Source organism: Camelus bactrianus, chromosome 5 (assembly GCF_048773025.1).
Source record: "Camelus bactrianus isolate YW-2024 breed Bactrian camel chromosome 5, ASM4877302v1, whole genome shotgun sequence".
Taxonomy (NCBI): Eukaryota; Metazoa; Chordata; class Mammalia; order Artiodactyla; family Camelidae; genus Camelus; species Camelus bactrianus.
The window spans coordinates 93053207-93068416 of NC_133543.1; the positions used below are offsets into that span (position 1 = coordinate 93053207).

Here is a 15210-nt window from a genome sequence, read left to right on the forward strand (position 1 = left end):
GCAAGTATAAGGAAACCCAACTCAAAATTGGCTTAAATGACAAAGAAATTCATTGGGTCCCCTAAGAGGAAGCCCAGACATAGGACACATTTTCAGTTGCCTTAATCCGTTGACTGACTCCATTTGCCTGTGACGTTCTCAGCTCTGTACCTCTCCATGGATCAGTTCCATCCTCAGGCTGGTCGTGAATTAGAGGCAGCTGTTCCAGACACATAATCCATGAACAATATCATCAGAGGAAGACAGAAAAAGCTTCCAGAATTTCCTTCTGAAGAGCATGAGGGAAGCTCCCAGCACACCTCTTCTCATGACTCATTGGCAAGGATTTTCTCCTGCTAATCACTGACAAAAGGAATGGATTTACCCTTCAGCTAGAGTTCTGTCTGGAAGGCCTAAGCAGGGAATACATGCTACATAGACCATCGCCGGTGTCCACCTACTCTGTTTCTCTCTGCTGGATTTTGCTGAGGACGAGCACTATATTTTACTTACTCTTTCCTTTCAGGCTTCTATCATGGTGGCTCGTACATAGTAGCTGTTCAGTAAAAGCCATTGACTAAATAAATTAATAAATGAGTGTCCAAAAATGCGTCAAAACTGACCTATATTTGTTTTATAATTAAAAAAAGTCCAAATAATCCTGGGCATCCTGGAATTAAAAAGGAAGGCATTTGTAAGAGCATCCTACCCACAGGGGACAGAGGAACACACAACATAACCAGGACCCAAATTACATCGGACTGTATAATAGACCAGATGTCACCATTTGAATAACACTTAGCAGTAAATAGGCATCAGGGCTACATATTTTTTTCATAAGCAATTTGGATCCTGAATCAAATGAGCTTCTGAATTTCACACAATGGCAGCTTCCAGATTTCCAGCCTGCATTACTAGATTGAGAATGATTTTGCTCGAAGATGGGGGAATGGACACGTGGGATGGGTATCTGCAGCTAAGTCTAACAGATTTAGTGATTCTTGGAACTTAGAATGATGGTGCTCCACAGAAATTCAACAGTAAGCAAGATTTTAGGAACTCCTGATTATTGTTGCAACTTTTCTTCTGCCTTCCTCCTGATTTCTCCAGGACGATACAAATGTTACCAATGGCCCACTTTGGATGACTGTGACTGGGAGGGAGCAGAATACTCAGGAATACTTTGTGGCAGCCTTTTGCACCCTAATGTGCCCAACCTACTAGCTGTAAGAGTTACATTCTGTTTCATTGCATCAGTGACACCTTGGTGTTCCATGCCAAACTCTTTGGAAAGTAAACAGTTCAACAGGTGGGTGTCTTTGGGAGGAACCCTTAGTATTTCATGGCAACACGTTCCCCACTTCCTCATGATGACTGCTTCAAAAGAAAACAAACAAGCCTGGTCTCCACCTCCGTGACTGTGCACCTGTGGGACTGTTTACAGAGGGGAGCAGTCACTCTGCTGCTGTGGGCCGGGATGGTCTAACCAGAGGTTGCAAATTTGTTGGGCTGGGATAATGTGTGTGGTTTTTCTTCCTTTTTATAATATTTGAATTTGAATGACTTTGAATGAGGTGCCCTCCTCTGTTCACTGTAAGTCTCACTACTTCCTATTTGACATATTTACATCACCTGCCGGCCCCCATGCCACGGCCGACTAAACCACAGAAGGAAATAGACATCGAGGCTGAATTTATTTATTTAAGTCAGGAAAATACAGGGGAAAGCACCATCCTTGAATAAATATATTTTCAATCATTGCTTCCAGAATCGAGTTGAAACCTGTATGGAAGGTGTTGGAGGAAGTTGAGACGACGTGACCACTGCTTTACCTGCGAGCTGGACACGGCCAAGTAGAGGCTCCCCACCCCTCAACCCCGTCCTTGGAATGTACGCTTTGCCCACTGTTCCCACAGTGGGAGCCATTTTCAAGGTCACAGCCTTGAGAGAGTAAGGTGTTGGGACCGTCTGGACTGAATACATGACTGAACCAGGTAAAGTCTCCATCTAAACTCAAGATGCAGAGATCCATTCATCTCGCAGCTGCCCAGGACAAGCCTTCTATGTAAGTTCCTTGCTTAGTAACACTGCCACTTACCAATCTGGAGGAGATGCCTCTTTTTTCCGTCTCTCGTTATCCTCCTTGTACAGGGGCCAGTTTCAGAGTTCACCTGGGAAGCTCCTGAGGTTTCAAACCAATAGAAGGACCCTCAAAATTTAGTTATCTTTCCATCCAGCTGTAAAGAACTGTGATTTGGGATTGACCTGGAACTCAAAGGAGTTTCCTGGGACTACCTCAGGAACAAGGTTTATCTTAATTGTTTCTATTAGAATGTCTGATTTTAGAGAGAATAGTGTTTTCTGTATGTGCACAAGGCACTATGGCATCAAGGGAGAAACACCCTCCGGGAAATAGACATTGGTACAATGTGTGTGCATAGTTCTCTGTGATTTTATGACATGTGTAGATTTGTGTAACTGCCCCCACTGTCTAGACAGAAATATTCCAACACCGCAGAGATTTTCCTCTTGCTACCTGCCCCTCCTCCACCACAACCAAACCCTGGCAATCACTAATCTGTTTTCCATTTCTATTTTTTTGTCATTTTGGGGATATATTAGTGGAATCATAGAGTATGTGACCTTTGGGGATAGGCTCTTTGCCCTCAGCATAATACCCTTGCCATCCATCCAAGTTGTCGAGTGCATCAACAGTTCATTCCTTTGTATTACTCAGCACTATTCCCTGGCATGAATGTGCCACAGTCTGCTGGCTATTTCAATCACGGCTGCTGTGAGCAATTGTATACAGGTTTGTGTGCGCACATATTTTCACTTTTCTGGGATAAATGCAATTGCTGGGCCATCTGGTAAGTATGCATTTAGTTTTTTAAAGAAACTGCCCAATTGTGTCTTCAGAGTGGCTGTACCATTTTCCATTCCCAGCCTGCTATTTTTTTAATTTTTATTTTTTATTGAAGTGCAGTTATTTACACTGTTAGTTTCAAGTGTACAGCAAAGTAATTCAGTTACACATGTACATATATATGTATATATTTTTAGATAACTTTCCATTATAGCGCATTACAAGAAATTGAATGTAATTCCCTGTGCTATACAGTAGGTCCTTGTTGTTTATCTATTTTATATATAGTAGTGTGTATCTGTTAATCCCAGACTCCCAATTTATCCCTCCCTTCCTTTACCTTTGGTAACCATAGTTTGTTTTCTATGTCTGTGAGTCTAATTCTGGTTTATATATAAAATTTGTATTTTTTTTTAGATTCCACATATAAGTGATATCATATGATATTTGTCTGACTTGCTCCATTTAATATGATTATCTCCAGGTCCATCCATGTTGCTGCAAATGGCATTATCTTATTCTTTTTTATGGCCGAGTAGTATTCCATTATATAAACATACCACATCTTCTTTATCCAGCCATCTGTCAATGGACATTTAGGTTGTTTCTATGTCTTGGCTATGGTAAATAGTACCCCCAGCATGCTATTTTTATTCTTAAAAAGAAATCAAGCATTGATTCCTTTGGAAACTGATTCTTGATAAAGATATTCAAATGGAGCAAGTCAGTTTATGAATAGGTTTGTGATTATTCTGTCTAACTGCATTATGTTCTGTTTGCAAAGTCAGACAACACAATTGATGGGGAAAACTCGGATCCTAGTAAATGGCTTACAAGAGACCACAGATCCAGAGGCTAAGCTGGATGGATAGGAACAGAAACAAGCACATCAGACCTGCCATAGTTGCACGGTTGCCCTCACCTTATCCACGCGGACACAGTTGGTTCTGGCATCCCAGATAATCAAGAGGCACTTTGTCATCCTCGGCTGCTCCTCTTCCAAGATGTTGAAAACACTATTTGAGTGTTATCTCTTACCTTGTCACATTTAGGATTTAGGATTTAGGAGACAAGTTCTTTTCAGCCCTCATTGTTTAAAAAAGAGAAAGTGCAGGGATATAAGGTCACGGCCATGAATCTCAGAAATGATGGTCAAAGTCATAAACAGGTGGGAGGGAAACCATCTCTGGCTTCAGAGTCAGTGCCGCCACTCTCTAGCTGTTTGACTGGCCCATTTGACTTAACATCTCTCAGCCTCAGCGGCCTTTTCTCTAAACTGGGGACACTAATGTCTACCTCACAGGACCCATGAAAGCAGGAAGTTCATTTAAGTGTGGAAATCAGTGGATAATAGGATCAACAAATACAGCCACCATTTGTTGGGGACTCAGTACATGTGAGGCACTGTGCTCTTGTGTGCCCTTGGGAGGCCCTTAAAAACGTGACTGGGTTCCCTGTCCTCTTTCTAATTTCTCTTTGTCTTCTTCCTCTCTTGTTCTCTCTCCAAAGCTAGAACTGTGGTGGTGAGTTTATAACTCTGTTCTCTCATTCAACAAAAATTTATTGAGCAACTCCTGTGTGCCAGGCATGGTTCTTTGTTCTGAAGACACAGCCCTGGACAAGACAGACCAGGTAGATGTTCTCAGAGGTTATATTTTAGTGAAGGGAGACTCAAGAAAAAAAAAAAAAGCAGATACATGTATTAGACAATTTCAGACTGTGCTAAGTGCTAAAAAAAAAAGAGGTAAAAAAAAGATCAAGTGCTGTGAGGACACAGAGACACCTGGGAAGGGGGAGACAGTGAATGAGGCTGTTTTAGAAAAGATGGTCAGAAAGCGTGTACATCAGAAAAGAAACTTGAAGGAAGTGAGGAAATAGCAATGGGAAAATGTAAGAAAAGAGAGTTGCTACTCTCTTTGGGCAGAGTGTATGCAAGTGAAATGAATTTGATGTGTCTGGGGAGCAAAGCAGTTTAGGATTCCCAGTGTTAGACAGCAAACGAGAGAGATCGTCGGAGGTGAAGATGGAGAGGCTGGCTTTTCTAGGATGGCAAGAAGTTCGACTTTAAATGTGTCGGACGGTTTTGCACGTTGGAATGATGCGATCAGATTTATGTTTTGCTGTTTGGAAGATGGATTGGAGGGGTGAAAATGACAAGGGGGCATGAAAAGGAAAGCATGAGGGGGCCAAGGCAACAATCCAGGTGAGAGATGCCTGTGCGCTGGCCAAGGGTTTTAGCAGCTGAGATGGAGAGAGGAGGATGAGTGTGGGAGAAGGTTTGGAGAAGAGGGGACTGGACCTACAAGAATAGAACATGGGAAGTGAAAGGGAGAGGGGGACCAAGGATAATCCCCAGGCTTTGGCTGAAGATGTGTCTGTTGGGACAACTAGGACTTTCTCCGCTGCCCCGCTGTGTATTTTAAAATGGAGCAAGTTCTTGTGTTGTACAAGACAGGCTCATTTAAGCCTGTGTGTGCGATACTCCGTGGGAACTGAGACTGGGCTAAAGATTTGGTCAGACTGAAGAAGAGATGTTGCTGCTTCCGGAATCCTTTAGGTTTTTTTCTTTCTGTATACGCAGGGTGGATTCCTTTGTGACTTTGGCTTCAGTTTTCCCCCAGCTGTCCCAGCTTCCACCCCTGCTCTCCGCTCCCACTTCTGCTACTTCCTCTTGACCTCGGCACAGCAGCAACCGCCCTGCAGGGCACAGCAAGTTCAGCGGACTTGGCATCGGCCCTGCTGGACGGGTCCAGCCCTTTGGGCGGTGTGGCCGATCTGGAAGGCTTTGCTGGATGCCTGTGCTGATCCCGCACAGGGCCTGGGGGCTGGAGCAGAGCAGAGCAGAGCAGACCGCCCTTCGAGCCTCCTTTGGTTAAGGTCTGAGGGGGAAAGGCCTGCAGCCCTGGGTGGTCCGTGGTCCTGAAAACCCAGCACTGCTGCTTGGGGCTGACTCTGAGAAGCTGGTGTAGACAGTAGCTGGTCTCTCCTTTGAAGCACTTGGACAACTCTTTTCAGGAGAGCGCCTTAACTTCTCTGATCTCCAACTCCTTCATCTGTAAAGGTGGGATAGTAATAACGATTGCTTCTGAGTTACTGTGGAAATTCACGATTTGAGAGGCAGTAAAGAGCCAAGGCAAGCTTGGCCTGGAGTCGAGAGTCAGACCACTTGGGTTCTTCCCCATATGGATCCTGACATTAGAACACATTTCTTAACCCATCTGTACCTCAGTTTCCTTCTCTCCCATCGGAGGATAATAGTTGTACCTACTTCAAATGTCCCTTGTGAGAATTCAATGAGATATTTCTTGTCAAGTGCTTCCAACTGTGACTGGCAATGGGCTGCAGCACTGAAAATGGTGCTTGGTAAGAGGCACTTGATGATTGTCTGTTAGGAAACAATGGTGTCTAGGAAAAGGGCATGAATAGCATTAAAACGTGGTTGTTTTAAATTTTATTACATCCTCCATCAGTCTTGCTGATTCTGTTTTCCGGAAATAATTACAATTTCAGCACGTGAATCTCTGGGATTCGAACGAGGGGATGACCTACTCAGATGCCTATGGGGGTGAGGCAGGTGACACAAATAACTGAGGGAAGCAGGCCCGGGGATGGTCCAGGGAGCATGTGATCCGGTCTGTCTAAACAGGCTGCATGGCTCTGTGGCCACAGGTGACTGCTGGGTGCCGGTGGTGTCACAGGCAAGGTCTTCAAGAGCAGTTGGAAATCTGGAATTTTTAGAGAAAATTTCCAGGTTTATACATGCTGGCAGTTAGACCAAAAAGTTTAAAAAACACCTTGCTAGCTAAAGGGATGTATGTTTCCTGGGGTAGACCTGACCCATGGGCTGCCAGTTTAGACACTTGGATCTAGATAACTGCAGATCAGATTGTGGGATCAGCTGCACATGACTCCAGGAAGGAACATTTAAATGAAAAGATGTTTTAGTCCAGGAAACCCAGGTGGAGGATGCCCCAGAAGCTCCTCTGGGGCAGGAGACAGGTTGGACTTGTGATGAGGGAGGATGCTGAAAGACGAAGCATGTGACCCAGGTGACCCGCGCATACTTCAGAACCTGATGGAGGGCTGGCCCCAGTGCCACAGATATCTGTGCTTTGAATAACCAGGTTGTTTTTACTTCCTCAGCAGTCAGGTGACATAGAGGCAGTATTGTCCAATTCACTGCTTCCTGGGGCCCGGGTCACACCTGCTGTGCATGGATATGGCATCATTCATAGTTAGGCAACTGCTTGCCTTTGTTTTGAGGCTCCTGTGGGCCCTGCCTCATGCAGGCATTTTGGAGGGAGCATCCACAGGAAGACTGCTAGGATCGGATCACAGAAGCCAGCACAACAGGCTGAACCATAGAGCAGGTGCCTACACGATGCTGGCGCTTACTTTCACTGTCAATGTCCTGGACCATCACACAGCTGTTTGATTATGGTTTTCACAACTCAACAATGCCGACTTAAGGATCTTTGATATTTATAGAATGCTTTTGCATCCGCTGGCAGAGAAAAGCAAAGTCCAAAATCAGGGGAAAAAAAATAAAGCCTCAATAATTACTATTAATATTCAAAATGAAAATCAAACACCTAGTGCTATTGGACAATGTTAGTTGACCGGCAATTCTTAACAGGGATGATTTTGCCCCCGAGGGATGTTTAACAATGTCTGGAGACATTTTTGGTGGTTACAACAGAGAGAGGTTTGCTGATGGCGTCTAGTGGGTAGAGGCCAGGGATGCTTCGAAACACCCTGCAGGGCACAGGACAGTCCCCTACAACAGAGAATTATTGGGTCCAACATGTCAATAGAGACAAGGCTGAGAAACCTGCAATAGGTTGAAAGAAAACAAATTTATATGAGTGTTAATATGACAGGATCATTTTAGAAATAGTTAGGGGTATAGATAAAAGGCTGCCATGCACTGGGTTAAAGGTGGTGTTGATCGCTTCATGGATTTGTAGCCAGATTAATCAAATCGATTATATATAAAGCATGTAGCTCCTCCTATAACAAGAAGCTCTTTTCACTAAAAAGGAGCTTAGAGTTTCACATAGAAAACCTCCCCCGCCACGTTGCCAAAGATGAATGTGCTGCTATCCAGAGCAATAATCGTACAAGCAGATAGAAACCAAAAAGCAAAGCCTAAGGTCCTTGATCCTTCAGTGGACCCACTGACTGTGCCTTCTCCACCGACTGCTCCCAGCAGGTGGTAGAGTTTACCACATTTGACGTCTTGTTTTACTGGTTGAGTGCTTTCAATATAAAGGAAATTGAAAGGCAAGTGAGTGGAGGCTGAAGAGTTCATGCAACAGACGTGCTGTGGATTCATCGCCCATGGCCGGTACATTTCCTAGGAGGTATCCCTGAACTGAAGATGCACGACATTATTTCCGAAGGAGAGGCTCTACTCTGAAGTTCAGACCGAGCTGTTGAGGACCGAAGGCAACACAAAGTGACTGACAGGGTTGGGATACTGAGATGGAACAGTGAATTCTGTGAAACACCTGATAGAAAGGAAGTGAGATTGGCGTAATCGATTTCTTAGTTTTTCTGCACAGATGGCTTTGGTGTCTGAAGTCTTCTTAAGGAAATAAGGCATTTCAGTTTCGCTGTGTGGGGGCAGGGGTGGAGCTCGGCATTTGGAGTGAAATATGCACATAACCTGTTAAACTAGGTAAACTTTTTTTTCTCACCCAGAAAAACCTCCTATGTACCCACGGAAGCTGTATCACCCAAACAAAACAAACAGAAACCAAAACCAAACGGGCCTATTTACATGGGACTTAAAAAAAAATCTTATCTGTTAAGTTTAAATGACGTGCACATCCTTTTATTTATTCATTTATTTTCAGGTTGGCGATCCTCTCTCATATTTCCCATTATTAAACCTCTCTCTCCTCTGACCTCAAGAAAAACGATTAGAATTGGCACTTACTGACTATTGACTAGGTGTTGGTGTGAGTCCATCACATAGAGCTGTTTATTTAAGCCTCACTTGTGAAGTCTACACTATTATCCAGTTTCCAGATGAGGAAACTGAGGCCCAGGGAGATTAAACCATGTGTTAGAAGGATTTCAGCTAGTTAAGGGAAGAGCTAAAGTTTTGATCGAGGCTGTCTGGCTAGCTTAAATGTGAACACTACAGTATGGTATGAAATCCGGATTTGGAATTTTTCTAAGCCATATTGAGTCAGTTTTGCCAGGGGGAACACTGAGAAAATAAATTCCTTGTTTTTCCCAAGATTTCTTTAAGGTCTCTTTACTGCTGTTGAAAGAAAGGAGAACTTAAAAGCTTGCAGGTTTGGAGGCATTTCAGGGCAGTCTTCCCAGGTTGATGCGGCAGCTGTGGATGGGAAAATTGACCCTGTGTTAGACGGAAGTGGTTCGAATTCTAGTGAAACCTACTGAGTGATGTTGGGCAAGTTACTTACTGTCTCTGAGCTTTGGGTTCCTTACTTGTAAAGTGGGTAATAACATATCTTTGAGTTGTTCTAAGGATTAAATGATAAAATTCAGGTAAATTGCCTAGCACATAGAAAGTGTTCGATAAATAAACATTGGTCCTTGTTTTTATAGGGAACCTAGTGGTGGAATTATAGAATGTGGGTGGATTAACAAGGAAATCTTAGATGAACATTTTATTTATTTATTTTTTGCTTTTTAAACCTGTATGCATTGCTTTATTTTTTTCCAAATTAGGTTTGAATTGTTCATGGGGAAAAATGTACTGATTAACAAAATCTTATCTTAAATGATGCAGTACTTCTGTCAGGAGAAACTTAGGAGAAAATATTAAACGTAGAATGAAATTTTAAAAATATCTCAACGTTCAATACTTAAACATAATCTTTTAGTATTAGGATATTATAATTGTCACAGTGATTCTCTAAAATACAATAAAACTTCCCCAGTTAAAATTTTGCTTATGCGAAATAACCGTCAATCATTCTGTAAATAATATTTTTTTGATTTGTAGATGATGTATTTAAATTTTCTCTATTTCAGATCTCTCAAAACATTATCATTCCTTTTTTTAATAAATTGAAATATAGTCAGTTACAATGTTTCAATTTCTGGTGTACAGCATAATATTTCAGTCATACATATACATACATATATTCCTTTTCATATCTTTTTTTATTATAGGTTACTACAAGATACCGAATATAGTTCCCTGTGCCATACTGAAGAAACTTGTTAATCTATTTTGTATGTAGTTGTTAGTATCTGCAAATCTCAAATTCCCAGTTTATCCCTTCCCGCCCCCTTTCCTCCCTGGTAACCATAAGTTTATTTGGAAACTTTACTTTATAAAGGACAGGTAAGATATATTCCATGAATCCACAATCTAAGGCCATCTTTATCATGTACGAAGTGGCATGTTTCTTCTCTTAAAAACAATACCACACTAAACAAACGAAGCCCAGGAAGAGGAAAATAGAGGTGGGAAACCTAACATGTCAGTATTTTAACCTGTGGAAACAGAAACAAAATGGCACAATGAAGCAGGTAGGATTTATAAAGCTGAAAGGGTTTTTTAGGAGATTATGTAATTTTTTTCTTTATCTCAAGGCAGTTAAAGTGGGTCAACCATTATGAATGCGGGAATGAAAAGAGAGGGCATTGTGTGAAGAACAAAGACTCGGGTGGTTGCTGGGTCACAGGTAACTTGAAAGCAGCTTTTTCTCCTGTTATTGCCTTTATGAGTGATTATTTTCCAATTCTGAGGCTTGGTTAGTTTCTCAGCTTTTTCCTTTTAGAATCAGATCCTTTTAAAATTAGGAAGGCTCGCCCTCTAGAGGTCAAAATGGAGAGAGAATAACCACAAAGTGGACTAGATTCCCCTTTACCAGGATTGGGAGTGGAAAGACACTCCTAATTTGAGAGGAGAGGGCTTTAAATTTTGCAGAGAGGAAGGAGCTTTACCACGTGGAGATAATTAGTGTAATTCAGGTAATTAGGTAATTTAGCTTCCCTCCCTTGTGTGGCTTCCCCAATACACTAATTAAAGCAGCAGATTTTAATGACAAATCTCTTTCAAAAGCAGGAAGTTCAAAACAGTAAATAAGAGACACAACAGTCAGCAGCTGATGGGCCATTTCTATTTACTTACGACCGTCACTGCCACGAGAGTGATTGCTTTAACTTTATATTCATAATTCTGTTAATTTGCCAAGACTGGGCAGAATGTGTTAAAATGCCAGGTCCGCTACATTTTATTTGTGTTCCTCTTAACATTGCTTATGAATGTGCCGAAGTAAGTTGATGAAGTGCATGGGCTGATGAGTGAGAAAGCCATGGTCACTGCGTTGGGTACCTGGATAGAGTGTAGGAGAAATCCTTTGGAAAATACAGTTACAGTGGTAATTAATAAGACATATTTATGAATACTTGAACAGAGTTAAAGCTAGTATCCAAATGTAAGCAGAATATTTTTATTTAAAATTTACTTCCTTACGAAAATGGCACTCACCAAAGATGTTTGTATTGGTCCCCTTTGATCACTGAAGACTCAATACCCTTGTTTCAATATGAATAGTTTTCAGCCCTGGAGAGTCGTTTTCAGAACAATATCATTTACATCTAACAGCAAGCTGGCAATCAAATGTTGAAGTCATTTAATCTTTTTATATATGTTAATTCTCAATAAATTGGTAATAGAAAAATAAAGGGACTTTGTGGTTAGTGTCACTTAGTTCTGCGAAATTTGCCATCAGCGTGTTTAGAATATTACATTCAGGAAACGGGGGAAAAATCACCTTGCTTTTAAGGTATTCTATTTCTAAATGTTTTTTAGGTTCCTCACTGAAAGTGAGCTGCAAGTTGATCGGATCTTACCTGGCAGTTCTCCCAAGACCGTAAGTTCTAGGGGTCACGCATCAAATCAGTAAACAAGAGGAACAGCATCTGTGAAATTCATGTCTGAGAGCCTGAAGTCAGAATGTGAAAATGACTTCAAAGATACAGCACTTAAAACTCAGGATACAGAGGTAGATAATCAGGAGGAAAAGAAAGTCTTCTTTGACTAAGCACAGAAATATTGGACCACTGACTTAAATTTAACAAGAGGCACAAAGAAGTACTTTTTGCTTCAAGAATCTGGCTTGTGTATAGTTTTAAGAAACTAAATATCATTCCAACTTAAATAGCATGTTGACAAATATTTTTCCTTTTTACACTCCTTATAAGACCATGGAAATAAAGGACATTATTACTGAAAAAGAACCTGTAATTGTCTCTGTTGATCTTAAATTAAAGAACGTTAGATGGAATGATTATTAACCTGAAATTTGTATATGTCATTATTCTTGGTAATGAAGTCACTTAGCATTTGTTAAGCACTTGAAATTACAAAACGTACAATGGGTTGTGTTTTGATGTGGTTACTTTTAGAAAAGAAAGCATAATAGTTATAGATTTAGTACTTATAAAAGGACTGGGACACCTGTGATAAACTGAGCCTAAGAAGCAAATATACACACACACACACATACATACATACCCGATATACTTCGTGTAACATGTTGGACATTATTTTTTCTCTAAGACTACCTCAGTTAATCTAGGCAGCATATGTGATATTCATTGGTCAACCAAAAAATGATTTAAGTTAAAAAGGCATGATGTCATACATTCCCCCAAACTTTAAAAATATCTTTATTTTATTCTATAGGCTTTATCTTTGGAAGAATTGCTATGGCTCTGACCTCAAGACAGCAATTAAGTACATTCTTATGACTAAAATAATACTCTGTCACAATGGAGAGCAGCATTTGCATCAATCCAGACAGTTTTATGTCGCAAAGACCTTTATCTCACAGGAGAGACTAGGGTCTGACCCTGAAATCTCACAGAGTTTGAGTTCCCTGCTTCTGGCATTGAACCCAGTAGTCAACTAATGTGTCTTTTTCCTGAGGTTTTTCATTCTGCTCCAGTTAGGCTGGCAAATTATTTTCTAGTGGATGTGGTTTTAGAGGATGCTCACAAGAGCAATCTGACAGTTTTGAGCTTGAGAAGCACGCTGTAATGCCCTCAAAGTCTGAGGAATGAATGCTGACCCCTCAATGATGCATTAATCAGTTCAGCACTGTGCTCAGAACAGCTCCACAAATCCTACTGTACAATCGCAAAGTACTAGTCATTGCGTGTCGGATGCACCCATAAAGCACACGTAATCCCAGTGACATTTGCCTCCGGCCAGCAAGCAGGGGGATACAGGCATATATGACTGTGTACACTTTTATTTTATTTATTTTTGGAAAAACAGAGAAGTGATCAAAACATTAACAATTTTCCCTAAGTGCTTAAGAGCTTGTTGGTGTTTGTTCTGTGGTTGTGGGCTGGGGTAAGAGCTTAAGAAGGAGCAGGTGTTGAAGGCTAAAGGAATCAAGAAGTCTGGGAAACTTTGGTTTTTGTATGGAAGTGAGGAGAACTGGCATGAACTGGAGTGAATGTTTCCTAGAGTACCAACTTCTTTATTAAAACTTTTTTTTTTGGTCCCAACAGAGGAGGAATACCCACTGATTAATCTGACACTGAAGGGTTATGACAGCAGATTTGTCTTTTAATAGTACTATGATGCTGACATAAAGAATTGTGAGTGTGTATATGGTAAGAAAGAGAAAAGTGGTGTTAGTATTTGGGGAATAACATGATTTTCTTTTTCCTGGAAGAGGATCCCCTTAAAAGTCTTCTGTGAGTTTTATGACAGATGGTCGGTGGATTCTCAGTTTCTTTCAAATAAAGAGTTCATTTCTGTTGGCAATGTGAGTCTTCTCAGACCTTAACTTAATATTCTTCAGTGCTTAACCATTTGGCAAAAGAATACTGAATGATATCTGAGACTCTAATTTGATACCTACCCCTACCCCGACCTGCAAATGTCTTTCTTCTCTTCATCTTCAGGAATCAGAGATCAACAATGTCTGCTTGGCTCCTTTCATTCAAGCCAGATTTATCTAGAGAAAAGCTTTTCAAAAGAAGAGCTATTAATTTCTCTCTTATTCCTTCCTTATCACAATCCCCATGGTTGTACCCAGCTCTTTCTGCAATAGAGTTTAATGATCAAAAGCTGACTTCTACCTGAAATGGGAAGAATGTGTTCCTGGGCAAAAGGGAGGAAAACGGTCGCTGATATGGTCAGAGACACTCCAAGGAATCTTAGCATCTTCATCAGTTCTCTCACATTTTCAGAGTTTTATAACTTGGTAGTAAAATGATTCATAGTTTCTGTAACATGTTTAAAGAAAGTGGGCAGCCTCTTAGGCATTCAGTGGCTAGAATATATCTTGATGTTAGAAAGGTTTTTGGTAAATCGAGGTACAACCAATCTTCAAAATTTTATGCATTGAGAGAGCTTAGAAAAAAGTGAGATAAATAACCCAGTAAACAAAAATTCATTGAATGTGAATGATTTTAAATACTGATCAATGGAGATCATGGACAATAGATACAAACAGATATAACAGGACAATTATATGACTTTATACTTATCTGATGTTCCTAGAAGATGAAGATGTGTATGAGTAAATAACATACATGGTATTTTATGTCTTCTGCCTTCAGACCACTGTCACTCATGGACTATCAATTTAAAAATAAGCTCATATTTTTGAAGTATGATGACTGCACGTTGTATTATGATCTAAAAGATGTGCTTTTTCAAATCTACAAAGAGATTGAAGGCCAAGGTAGAACAGAGGATAAACATAGTCTCTGTTCATAAATGAGGTGTGAATCTTCTAAGGCCACCAGAGCATTTATGAATCGAAACCAAGGAATCTGAAAGACTTCAAACTTTTCAAAGTTCCTGACTTAAATAGCCAGAGGAACTACAAATGGAAGAATCTGGGTTTTTTTTCCATATTAATTCTACTGAATTTTTGAAGCCCAGCTGACAATAAGTTTAGAATATAGTCTTTTTAGTATTAATAAAGATTAATTTTAAAATAATTGCAGAAAATGAAAAACAATGATTGAAAGCCTGAATAATAGTCCTTCTCCATATTCTTTCAAGTATAAATTTAGAAGAACCTGCCTGAAGTCACTGGTAGTGGCAAAGGGATAGGGGGAACGTGGTAGATAATACTGGGGCTCCACACAGACATTTGTGTGTCCTTCCTATCCATTTTGAGTCTCCTCCATCATTGTGCTTTTTCCTCAGAAGTCCCTGACTCTTCCAGAGGTCTGTCCTTGAGCGGTTGGATGCCTTTGACTGTGCATAGAATTTATACTCTCTGGGGGCTGTACAGATTCAGGAGTGGGGAAAGCCCCAGCTCCTTGCCTCAAATGGGAAGCACTCTAAGGTGTGACACCCTCCAGAGCTCTCCAGCACCATCAGGCTGGTGCCACCCTCGCTG

At 40.9% G+C, this 15210-nt stretch overlaps 1 long non-coding RNA gene across 1 annotated transcript; it reads left to right on the top strand.

Annotated features, from left to right (window-relative positions):
• The first annotated feature begins 1138 nt into the window (after window positions 1-1138).
• On the top strand, window positions 1139-12066 carry LOC123615027 (uncharacterized). The gene is made up of 4 exons (XR_006722559.2): window positions 1139-1572; window positions 1748-2044; window positions 10424-10515; window positions 11649-12066. It is a non-coding gene; the product is annotated as an uncharacterized LOC123615027 (long non-coding RNA).
• The last annotated feature ends 3144 nt before the right edge of the window (window positions 12067-15210 follow it).